The following is a 13585-nucleotide window of genomic DNA, read 5'->3' on the forward strand; positions in this document are numbered from 1 at the left end:
TACAGCAAATGTCATCACTAAAAACCATGGAGGAGAAAGTACTATAAAAACAAACCTGCAAAGTCGCAGGGGCTGGGACAGAAACACAAAAATGTTCTTTCTTTTTCTTCCTCCCACACATTTAACTTCCTTTCTGGCACCTCTCTTATGTACTTGGAACACATCTGGCCATCAGAGCTGTGGTCTTTCCAGAGCTTATTTTTCACTTTATCACTTATTTATGTGGCTACACATCAACATCAAAGGGAAGCCAAGAAAACAATATCAGCAGAGAGTTCTTTAAGTGTTATCTCTCATTTCACAACCCAGAAACCACAGGTGATCCCCTCACACTGAATTCAAGCACAGCACTGCTCTGAAGCAGTTCCATAGAGGGAGAGAATTGCGGATGCTTGACTTGCAACAAATTTGCAACATCACAGTACTAGGGGCACACAAGGAGGAAGAAGAGAGTGCATTTCAAGCGCACATACACAAGCCAGAAGACAAATGAATGTTTTTCAAAGGGTAGAAAGAAGCTCTATACCCACCTCACATCCCCTTTGCCCCCTCTCTACTACCCCCTCTTCCCCATTAGAACATGTTGAAAATGCTTTATTACAAGTGGAACATGTGTATATGGTTGAGAGGGGGTAAACGTTTACACATCTATTCAGTTCTATGAGAATATAACGTTTCTTTTACAGTTATGCCAGCATGGGTTACTATTTCCCCAGCTCTGGTCAATGTAAGGTCTCCTTGCACCAACAGTCCACACTGTTCAGTGACTGCTGCTTGCCCTGTTCTCTGGTTGGCAAAGTGTGGCCCTTTCTAATGGAAAAAAAAAAATTCCTGAAGAAACTTGCTATTTGAATGCATCAGTTGGTCCTTTTGCAAACTATATTATACTAACCCTCTTCCCTCATCCTGGGGGACCCAGAACTCATGAGGCTTTTTGCATCAGAACATAAACACAGACCTATGTTCCATCTGGCAATGGTGTCCTGTTTCCAGCAAAATAGCTGCACCAGTGGAAGATATTAAGCCTTCATGATAGCCTAGCTTGCCCTAAAAGAAATGTGTTTCTATCATTAGCTAGCAATCATCTCATGGCCTTTAACAGGAGCTTTGAGAAACAATCTTTATGATTCCCATTTTATGCAATTGCAATCATTGTGATCACAGATATGCAGTTATATTACAGTAATAATCAAAGACTTATTTTTTTCATACTGTACAAGCTGAAAAGTGATATTCCATGCCCTGAAGAGTTTAGAGGGTAAAGGCAAAATAGGTGAGAGCTCATTGCCTGGGAAATAGAATACAAGAAAATGTAAGGAATTATAATGTGATTGGCATGTGTGGCTGTTTGCTTTTAAACTGGGTGTATAAGGAATGAAAAGAGAGGAATATATATTGTTACTGCCTTTCAGGCTTAGTTGGCTTTGTTTTTACTCAAGCACCAGTTCTCATGCTTGAGAAGAGGAACACAATCTACATCTCTGTGCTACACAACACTGAACTGTCAGGGGTGACTGTTTGGGATTTACACTGGTGTAAGAGGGTGAATTTGGAACTGGAGCCACTTTTTTCTTCATAACCAACCACATAACCTGCCTGCCACAGCCAGCAATCTGCAGCGCAGGGTCTCCAGTTTCTGGCTAACTGGTTGAATCATCTCTCTCTTTTTGTGCTCTGAGGCCTTCATTAACTTCCTCTCTGCTCTCATGTATCATTCCTGGAGAGTTTTCGTAGGATGCTGTCAAATACATGTGAGGGAGAGATTTCTTTGCACTGAAAGGGCGAGCTGATCCCATTATCCTGACAAACTATGGTGCTTACTCCTGCCATCATGTGACTCTGGCAGAACTGGGCTCTGTATTTTATGCCTCACCCTGACCTTGGCTGCAGCATTGTATCCCCTTCATTCATTAATAGCTACAGTCCTCTTTACTGCAAGCTGTAAAAGCGGAGTAATAAACCTAATGGTATTATGTAGTGTAGACTCCAGCTCATGTTGTTATTCATTCTCCCAAAGCAGACACTGCTCAGGAGAAGAGATTGCTGCTTAATTAACCTCCTTCTGCATCAAGGAAGCTTTGGCAATTGGGTCATGTTAATTTAAATTTCAACACCAATGACTTTGATTTCAAAAGAACTGTTCCTTCCTTGCATCAAAACCAATTTGTCATCTGCAGCCCATTGGCCTCCAGGTTCCAGCTGCACTTGCAAATATTAACCCATAGGACAGGAAAATTGGTTACAATGATGCTGAATGAAAGCAAAAGCATTGTTGTCCCCTTTGCAGTGTCAGCATGTACTGGTATTTCTTTAGCAAATACTGAATCTCACTGATGACATCAACTGTAGGAAGAGGCAAGTCTACAGTAGAGCAGGAACCTTGTACCCTAGGGGAATAGTATGGTAGCACATAAGCTGGTTTGAAGAACTAATACAAGAATACACAGAGGCTATCTAATGGTTCTTTTGCCCTCTACTGAAGCAGAGACCTCTTGATGTGACTTGGAGAGTCCTGTGCACAGAGAGCACAGCAATGTGAAGAGGGATTCCTTCAAAACCTCAGAAGAAATTCAGCCATCCACTCACTGGGCAACAGCCTGGATCGTGAGAAGGTGAAGTCTCGCTGTGAAGAGTGAGACAAAGAACAGCTGCACATTCAGAACAACCTTCTGTTGTTACTAGGAAAAGAAGGACAAAGAGAAGCTCTTCTTCAAGGAATCAGATACTCTGAAGGAACAAAATCACAAATCCATATGAGATCTCTATTCCCCATGGACAAGTACCTGAACGTAGTTTAAATAAACCAGGAACTCCTGAGCCAGCAGATGTACAGAAACCATTTCAGGCTGAACTATGCATGCCACCTAAGTAATCCATTAAGTTTTTAGGACATAGATTTTTTTAAAAGCCTTAGAGTTCTTTTTATGCTAGGAATGAGTCAAAATGTCAGATTATTTTATCTTTTCCTTGGTGAATAAAGCAAACAATTTTTCAAAAACTTTGTGGATGCTCTTACTGAAAAAGTATTTCAAGAGACAGCTTGAAGCTTGAATCTAAATGGAGGGCCTGACTGTCAACCTTTTATTTATTTTGCATGGCAAGAAGGATGGAGAGAAAGTAAAAATTGCTCCATTATCTCAAAACTAAAATGGCAACCCTTACCTGTGTAAATTCTATTTCCTTTTCTATCGAGATTTTTCAGGTTCTGAAGGGTTAAATCACTGGTATGGAGCAACTCCAGTGCTGTAGAAAAAAACCAATGAGAACTTTCTAGTGCTGTATATGTCTCTACAGTGTAATGTGTCTGCAAAACCATATTGAATTATCTGATTAGAAAGTGAGAAAAAACAAAGGCAGCCTGCAGTGAGAAAATGAGATCCTCTGCAGAATCCATCTGCCAGCAAAGCAATTAGAAAGATGGACTTCTTAGAACAACAGTGATTGTCATTTGTGTGTGACACTCAGTGGGCTATGATTCCCTCAGATAATACTCATGCATTCCAGCACCTGAAGACCATGTGATGATCACTATGTAGCCCACTACATTTTCAGTACTTAGCTCTAATTTAATCCTGAACTAAGCTATTTAGCATGTGTGAGAGTGAACTCTCTTCACATAGAGAATGGGGCAGAAAGACTTGCTTGGTTGGGTTTTATTTCCTGTAAATGTGTTTCTCAGAAGGTTTGTGGATATGTATCTCCCTCCTCTGGTGCAGAATAAAGTAACACCCTAGTGGAAGATTTGAGAGATTTGATGTGGAAAAAAAAAAGAAAATGGGGAAAGAGTCCTCAGTAAAGGAGCTCAAACACTTGATAAAACTCATGGGAGATAATGTATTTACTTTTTTTCTCAATTTCATTATACTATTGTCATATTACATAATAGCATGGGAACTTTGTATTCATGAATAGTTTGCCCTAAAAATAGTTCTGCCCTGATTTGTTGCCAAATCTCCATGGAGGTCAAAGAAAATGCACACTGTCCCCCGGCCCACCCACCTCCAATAGTCAGGGCTGTCAAACTAGTAACAATGGATGAGGAGAAGGCTGAGGTACTCAGCAACTTTTATTGCCTGAGTCTTCAGTGTAAACTCCTTTTCCTACACCTCTCAAGTGGGTGGACTGCAGTGAGAAATGGTGTCCCTCAGAGGTCTGTGCTGGAACCTGTACATATCTTCACTGGTTACACAGACAGTGGAACTGAGTGCACCCTCAGCAAGTTTGCAGAAGCCAACAAGCTGAGCGGTGCAGTTGGCACACTGATGGATGGGATGCCATCCAGAGGGACCTGGACAAGCTTGGGAAGTGGGTCCATGGGAATCTCAAGTGGTTTAATAAAACCAAGTACAAGGTTTTGGCTGCAGCATTGTATCCATCTGGGTCAGGGCAACCCTTGTTACCAACATAGACTGGAGGATGAAGAGACAGTAAGCAGCCTGGGGAGAGGGACTTGGGTATGCTGGTGGATGAGAGGCTGGACATGAGCTGGCAAAGTGCACTCACAGCTCAGAAAGCCAAACGTGTCCTGGGCTGCATCCAAAGCAGCCTGGGCAGTGGGTCAAGGGAGGGGATTCTCACATGGGACTCCACCTGGAGTACTGCATCCTCAGCACAGGAAACACATGTACCTATGGGAGAGGGTCCAGAGGAGGGCCACAAAAATGATCAGAAGGATAAACATTTCTCCTTATGAGGAAAAGCTGAGAAAATTGGGGTTGTTCAGCCTGGAGAAGAGGAGGTTCCAGGGAAACCGTATTGCACCCTCTCAGTACTTAAAGGGGGCCTATAAGAAAGCTGGGGACAGACTTTTTAGCAGGGCCTGATGCAATAGGACAAGGGGCAATGGTTTTAAACTAAATAGATTTAGACTAGATATAAGGAAGAAATTATTTACAATAAGAGTGGTGAAACACTGGAACAAGCTGTCCAGAGAGGATGCCTCATCCCTGGAAACATCCAAGGTCAGGTTGGAGAGGGTCTGGGCAACCTGTTGTTGTTGAGGATGTCCCTTCTCATTGCAGGGACTTTTAGAGAGACCTTTAGAGTACCTTCCAACCCAAACTACTTTATGATTCTGTGATTTTCTCTGAACTCAGTTCTTTTATTCCTATCAGGTTGATTTTGTTTCTTATCAGGACTATGTAGAGACCCATTTCCCCATTTTCCTAGCTGTTTATTCACAAAAATGGCATGACTACAAGTTGGTAGACCACATGGTTGAAATAACCTGTATTGCAGTCATTTTGGCCATTTTATGTAGGTCCATACTTGACACTACAGTGAGTCCATTCATGGCCAATGACAGAGCCTAAAGAAACAGAGTTCATCTCATCTAACATCTGACATCAGTAATAAGCTGATTGAAGGGGCTCTGGAGAACTACCTTAGGTGCAGACACCTGCATTGGCTAGCAGCCTGTCTTAGGCAGTTCCCAGAAAAAAAACTTCCCACCTCTTGCACTTCACTCTACCTTCTGTTTGGTTCATCTTCTGCTTGAGCTGGGTACTCTGCCAGAAATCCTAAGAGAATAATATCATTGGCCTAGTCCAAAAAAAAACATCAGTTGGAAAGGAAAAGTGATCTGGGCAGGGAGTAGCAAGATATCACCGCTGGAATCCCTCTGTAGAAGCTCAGGTGTTCACTCACAGGTGGGTAGAAAACTGCTTGCTAGTCCTCCAAACAAGACTGCTCAAGCTGGTGCAGAAAATTCAGATTAGAAGAAAAATCCTTCACGTGCAGATTTTTTTATTCTTTGACACAGTTAAGGGAATTTAAGAAGCAAAACTCTGTAGGCTTGTGTGCTTGCTAGGAGGAAAAGAATTAAAAGGCTCTGTAATGTCCAGAGCTTCACAGAAGCAGACAGCTGCCAAAGAGCTACTTAGCTCAAGTGACCTCACAAAACTCTGTACCATGACTGCTCAGCAAACCATGTTAGTGGTACATGGTGATCTGGGGGATGGGAGTACAATGCTCATCTAAGCCCAGCCACCTTCTAAGAGCTACAATAGTCAAATGGGCCTGAGGTGCTGCCTGAAGTAATCATGTCTCACAGCGGGAAAGGCACGAGCAACAGCTCTATTTGCTCTTTCAATTTTTACTTGGTTGCAAAGAAATTCAGCTTTTCCCCTTGAAGACATGGGCAGCCTTTGAGTTAGAAGGAGATAAATAAATAAAAGAGAAGGAAATAAATGAATCAAGAATTAAAAATAGCATCTAACATTAAAAGAGGAAATGAGGAAATACAGAATATGATCCTGACATTTAATGCTCACCTATGCTTTATTACTTTCGGAATAAAATTGCAACAATTATAATATGAAATAGATCATTGTGTGTGCCCAACACTTGGAAATTCAACTGCTTTACTAACTGTAAGTGATACAAGTGTGCAAGGCAGAATGATTTTAAATTACTTAAATGATATTAAAAAATTCTTCAAACTATTTCCCTGCCTTTAAACCTATAGCGTTTGTACAGCACATCAATGCTGTCCCTGGACTGAAAAAAAAAAAAAAAAAAGGCTTCATTCTTGCACAGGAGCCTCTGAGTCATGGATATTAAACAAGAAAAGCTCAAATGTGGTTGAGATCATATTTTACTTCTCTGAGATCTCCAGTAAGTGGGTTCAGCATTGCCCCTGTTTGCTGTAGGTCTACTTGTGGGTGTGCTGATGGAAAAGCACTGGGCTTCAGCAGCATCCACAATTTCCAGAAAGCTGCATTCACGCTGTCATCTCCTGTTCCCGTGCTGTGGTCTCACTCAGTGACAGCAGGCTGAGACATGCGCTGCCCTGAAGCTCATACTCGCCAAGCCCCGCGCATTCCTCCTCTCCCGCACACAGGCGCACCCTCCTCCCCGCCGGTCATTCCCCGTGCGCGGGCACAGCGTTCACGCACCGGGGCCCGTTCTGGGCGGCAGGGGGGCAGCACAGGAGGAGCGGCGGGGGTCGGAGGGTGGAGGGGTGTGGGGTGCGGGGGTCCTGCCGGCGGCCATGGCACTGCCCCGCGTCCCGCGGCCCCTCCCGCCGCTCCCCGCTCCAGGCCCGCTGGAGGAAGCCACGAGCTGCTCTTCTGCACCAAGTGTCTGCGAACCGCCGGCAGCCACCTTCCCCCCTGCTCAGCCGCGGGCTGCACTCTGGCTCTCTTCACATTCACACTGACCCACAGCCCTTCCGCCACACGCACTTGGGAACGGGAGGGCAGAGAGGAAAGGGGGGCAGTTCCTGGTATCTCAAGAAGCAGTGTTTCTCTACCTGCTGATCCATCCAGACCAAAATTCTCCTTCTGCCTTTAAAGGCCTACAGGGAGCTAACTATCAGCACCCCACAGATTCTGGGATGTGCTTCACCTCAGCTTTGCATGCATCTGACTGCACTGCTGCAAGCAGAAGAGGCTAAGTTAGGTAACTGGTGGGAAAGCCGCGTGTTTCTTCTTGGAAACTACCTACTGCAATGGGCTGCTGCACACAAGGGGCTGCAGTCCTCTGTTCAACACTGTTTGTGAGCTGGGCCAAGGAAAACTGCATGTGGGAAAAGGAGCTTGGAGGTGCCTCTTCTGCTGAGATTCCATTCAGCCTCTCCCCAGGGTCCAGAGGAATTTGATGCATTTCCGAAAGTAATGAATGTTCTTGAAAGTGGTGACATTCAGTGCTGAGTACTAGAGGTCTCCCAGGACAGGCTTGGACAATTCCCACATGAGAGGATGTGGGGAGGGAAGAAAGAGGTCAGGGGTCTGCTTGCTGATTATTTCAGCAAATGAAAAACAAAATGAGGGAACTGGAGGCTCCAGAAGGCTCACCACAGCTCTCACTACTCTGTTCATTTCATAGTGCTCACTTGTCTCACTTGGTAAACAAAGCCTCATAATACAAACCCCAGGAATAAGCTTTACTTGATCTAGTCAACTATTCCAGGTTTAAGCTTGTGCTTCCTAGTTTAAATATGTGCAAGACAAAGTATGACTCCATCCCAGAGCAGCAGGAAATATTCCCTACATTTCTCATGAGCTCCCAAACTACTGATAAACTTTGGGCTTCTTGCCTGATATCCTCATGCGGTAATATTCCTATAGGCTTGTAAATTAAGAAGACAGCAGCACTGAGCAATGTGGGGTGATGATGAAACATTTCCCAGCAGGAGATTTGGGCTCTGCACAAACTTGGCTAAAGGACTTTCACTGTTTTTTTTCCTGTGTGGTGGTTCCCACCAGAACAACTGCCAGGATGCTATACCTGCAATGCTTCACCTGCTGACTGGGGAATGGCGTAGTGACCGTGCAGTGAAAAATGAACTTGAAGGACTGGATTTGTTCAAGCTTTGGGCTGTACCCCTGTGATACTGATAGTGCCTTTTCCCTAGCTCATGCAGCACCTGCCACAATGTGCCTTGTGGGCCTTGTCTGGGGCCATGTGAATCTCTGCAGCTGGACCTCAGTACGAATGGTCTGTCACCTGCAGAAGGGCACTGAGCTCTCAGCTGTGTCCACCCAGCACGACTGCGAGCAATGCCAAGTAGAAAAAGCAGGGAGCACATTCCCTTCTTGAGGACATCTGAGAGGGGGGACCAGCTAGACAGCCATTCAGTGTGAAAGCAAAGACCAGCGGTGCTGAGGAGGATGCCAAAGGAAAGACCAGCAGTGCTGAGGAGGATGCAAAAGGAAAGACCTGCTGGCTCACATGTGTTTCATAGTTACCCTCGGTATTTCGTCATTCGTGCCGAGGGCACGGTATTGCTGGTTCTGAGAACACAGCATGTCAAGTGACATTTGGCTGTGGTAGACCTATTTTACAATGACACTTCGTACCAACCCACAGCTCTCAAAATGAAAAGGGGGAGGGTTTGCGAGAAATGAATTCCTCTGAAAGGTATGGCAGATGCTTTTCTAAGAATATACTGCATGATAACACACAACACTTGCCAAAGGGGAAAGGCCAAAGGATATATATTGCCCTGCCCATCTATCAAGGAGGTCTGATAAGAACATTAATGCATACTCAGCTCATTTTTTACTTCTTTTTAAGTTATTTTTTTCATTATCTGTTTACACCAGAGTCTTTACCTAATTGTCTATGCTTGAATACTTTGGAGGGATGCTGAATTATAGAAAAATTAAGCTGAGATTCCCCATCTTTTTTCTCTTCCTCTTTTTTGGGGGCTGGCAAATTACAGCAGTCAGCAGCTGTCATGTCTTGTTAAAATGACAATCACACCCCTATTTGCAAGGACTAGGTACAAAATTACAAAACCTGACTCTAAGGTGAGGATGACCCCACCATAAATGTTAAACATGTATATCACAGAATCACAGAATATCCTGAGTTGGAAGGGACCCACAAGGATCAACGAAGTCCAACTTCTGGCCCTGCACAGGACAACAGCAAGCATCATACCATGTGCCTGAGAATGTTGTCCAAATGCTCCTTGAAGGTGTGGGCATATTTTAGGGCAGAGGAGGGGTAAAACTAACAATGTTTTTAAGATTTGAGGCCCACTCTTTAATGTAAAATTTAGGTTCTTCCTAGAAGGGGAACGTTGTGAGTTACTTATAAAGCCTCAGGGTGCCAGCCTCCAGAGTTACAGGAACTTCGGCTCAGAAAGCTTGCAAAAATGTTCCCTTTGCACCATTTTCCTGCAGCTAAATCTTGCTTTAGACTGTATGACTTGTGTCTATTAGTAAATCAGTGACAATTACTGGGGAAACCTCTCTCCCTGCAAAGCTGAGTGACTGTACCCAAACTGCTTATCTGGAGCTGGTACTGGAACATCCCCACTCCACATGTGTGGGGCCCTTCAGCGACAGCACCTGCTGGCTGCCCCAGGGTAAGGGTTGGCTCTTCTCTTGCCAGCACCATGAGCTGGTAACTAACACTTGGTCTTTGAGTTTAAATACCTTACAACACTCAAGCACAGTTGCGGGAGAACAGTGTGGCAGCAGCCAGAGTATTCCTGAAGCCCAGAGCTATTCATTCCAGAAGAAAGTACCTTATGGCAAACACCCAGAGCAGCATCTGCTGTTCACACAGATACGTGCAGGGTTCCTCACATCTGCATCATTCCTATGGCTGTGGCTGATCCAACAGGATTTACCTTATAAATACAGAGAACTGCAGTAAAATTCTGGGCACCCAGAACTCCTATTCCCTGAGCTCCCTCTTGAGGTTCCTAATATGCCCAGATTCGCCTTATCCTTTGGAGGGAGAGCTCAGCCCTGCTTTAAGCCCTTAACATTCACTTGCCATGTCTGTTAGACTCTGGAGTGAACTGTGTGTTTCTGGAAGATAGTCGCCTGCCCAAATTAAATGTCTGTTCTATTTCTCACAGCCATCATTCAAATCAGGCCCTCCTTCAGCCTTTTTGTGCCATTTTCACGGATTTTGCTACTGCAGTCACTGCTTAGGAGGCCTTTGAGGTCAAAGGTGAGAAAACCTCAAGTGCCTCACCAGGAACTGTGCAGAAATAAATTTCAAATAAATTTCATTTCACCAATTTACCCTCCAGTCTGACACTGCTCAACTGTATTAGGATTTAGTTATCTTCACTATATGTTAGAGGTACTATATATGGTCTACTGGAGAGTCAAGACTCAGAAAGATTTAAACAAAAACAAAATGTATGTGGTTGAGGAAAAAGCCTTGAGGAATTCTCCAGCCCTGTCTTGACTGTTGGGAGTGTTTTGGGCTAGTTAGTATTTTAGGACATGTTTTCATGATCCGTTTTACCTGATCTCAATCAGCATCATCAAGAAAAGACATCGCCATCCATAATGCCCCTTTGGCCTCCAGCTGCACCACCCCACCCTGTTGTGGTGGTACTGAGATTATTTTGGCTATGGGATGAACTGGAACAAAGATAGGATTTAGGTTGCACAGTTGCACAAGGGCTAGTGCTGCTACAAGGAAGAGAGAGACACTGGGCTGGGGATAGGGATATAGGGGGCAGGGAATGATCCTGCCCATTTGGGTAGAAATTGCTCTTAGGTGAGGTCAGGCTGTCAGTGAAACCACACTTGCAGGACAGGGGCCCTTCCTTCTTCTCTATGTGATGAGACAATTCAGACATTGTGCAATGTCTTCTCACTCGGATCACAGTAATTTATACAGTAAAACCCCACCAGTTTAATCATTAAAAGATGGCAGTTTTGGCCTACCTGAGAGAAATGCTGAGGTGGAAGGTTGACAGCTACTTTAGCTTAAGAGATAAGAGCTGATACTTGGCAGTAGCATGAACTAACTGCAAGCCAATCCTCTTTTGGTGGGAAAGGTTTAGTGCTGCCTTGTGTAAGGTTGCTGTCACAAGAAGAATGTTTTGGCACCTCAAAAGCAGCACAACAGTGCCCACAGTGTAACAGCAAAGGTGGCCCAGTTTGTTGGTAAACAGTGCCGCTCCCTGAGGAGAATTTCCTCTTGAAGGTTGATGATTGCCAATGCAAAGTAGAGGTGCCTGCAGCCTGGAGCTTTAGGAGCACAAGGATAAACTTTTCGTCATGTCTTCACCAGAAGACACATGAAACATGATTCGCCACTAAAACGTGTTGATTGTCTGGGCTTCAATGTCCCTGAAATGAACACAAGCAGCTTAAAAGATAAGGTGCCATCAGCTAAGCACTGCTCTTGCCCAATCTTCAAGGACTGGAGCTCTTGGTGGCATTGGGATTAAAGAACTGACCTGTCTTTGATCACAAAATACCCTGGCATCTGCCTTCCCTTTCCTGCTAAATGAATGATGGTTGCTGTAAACACACACTCTTGTAGAAAGCTTTCAGCTATCAAGGGGAAAAAATGTCCCAAAATTATGCAGACAACTGTGTTAGGCATTTACACAGTTTGGAGTGTACAAGCTAACTGTGGCCTTTATGCCATTTGCTATTAAACCAGGGAATCGAGCAAAAGCCTTGAAGAAACCCGCAGCACTTAATCAAGTGGATCTCCATATCAGCAAATGCAAGTTAAATAAAAATGTAGGCAATCCCTGAAAATGCAGAGCAAATGGATTACCATGCACATGGTATGCACGGTTCTGCTGTCCATTTCAGCACAAAGAGAAGTACCAGTGCTCACCTGGGGCACCCACAGTACCACCCTGGGGCCCCACCGGCCCCATGCATGAGTGAAAAGTGCAGGAAAGAGAACATTTCTCGTGCAAAAATTGCAAGCAATAATACTAAAACCAAGAGGCAGGTGTGTTCCTCTTTAACTAGCTGAAAAGTCTGGTAGTATGTGGGTGAATGAGGCCAGGGTCCTGCTTCAGAGAGGCTGTTGGGGAGGAACTGACTGTGATTCACTTCAGGAGAGCGTTGGTTGATGGTGAGGAGGAGGCTGGTATCCTTTGCTTCCCACCACACTCACTGGTGCAGTGCCTGCAGTCACAGGGCACAGAAAAGGGGGAAATGAAGAGATAGGGGTGGCTGCAAGTAGAGGGGGAGATCAAAGCTTCTTCCTTTCCCTCCTCTGCTTCTGGACCCTCAGTTTGAACTTCTGTGTCTTATTTCTGTTGTGTTTCTTGGTGTTTGTTTTCCCTAGAGGTTCACCTGCAAGGGCAGACCTCTGTGAAGAGAATCCCTTCCACACTGTGCCAAAAAAGAACTCCTGCTCTGCTAGAGATCCTGAGCAACAGCAGCTGGCAGGCCAGGCTTGCTATCCCTGCTATCCCTGCTATCCCTGCCATCCCTGCTGTCCCTGTATCTGGGACAGGGGCAGGTGGTTGCTCCTCGCCCTTTCTGCTGACACCATCAGAGTAGCAACAAGCTTTACAACTTCAAGAGCCAAGTCATGTAACCAGTTCTGTCCTCCCAGCTGCATTTGCCTCACAGGATGGCAGCATTTGATATCTCAAAAGATAAAGAATATTTTGTTGTAAGCAAAGGAAAAGCTAGAGAAGATTCATGGTGGTACTGGGGGTGTGGGGGGGAATGAGCTCAAAACCATAGACAAAGCAAAAGTCTGAATAGTCAGATGAGAGAGGAAGGTTATAGTGTGCAAGTGAAGAGGCATTTGAATCACATTGCAAGCTTGTACTATAAAACGATCTCTACCTATTTCCCAGAAGGTGATTAGTTTGCATAATTTGGAAGTTTTATGAAGGGTATTCATTGGAACTCAATGAATAATTATTTTTTTGTGTTTCATTGGCAAATTTGGAAAGTCAAGAGGATTCATTTCAGTCAGACCGAAAGGGAAAAAAATGATATTTTTTTTGTGAGCTGAGAAGTAAAACAAATAATAATTTGGAGCCTTCGACTCAGACATTTGTTCCTAAAAATTTCAATGCTTGATTTTGATGGTGGTTATTTAAATATTGTTTGAATATTTCAAAATACAGAGATTTTTGAAAAGAAAAAAAAGATGCTTTGAAAGAAAAACCAAACACTTTAATTTGAAAAAACACTGAGAGGAATTGCATTGGAAATTCTGAGGGTTTTTTTTCTTGATATTAAAGCATATGATTGTACTGGCCGAGCTCTTGAAACGTATTACTATCTCCTGTCCTGAACTTTTGGCTGCAGAAGTTAATTTCAAAAACAAAAGCCCCATTCCAAGGTTCGACAGTTCATCATGCAAATCTAGATTCCTCAAGACTCCAGAGCCTGCA

Source organism: Manacus candei, unplaced genomic scaffold, assembly GCF_025592945.1.
Source record: "Manacus candei isolate 608988 ecotype Guabito, Panama unplaced genomic scaffold, ASM2559294v1 h1tg000023l, whole genome shotgun sequence".
NCBI lineage: Eukaryota > Metazoa > Chordata > Aves > Passeriformes > Pipridae > Manacus > Manacus candei.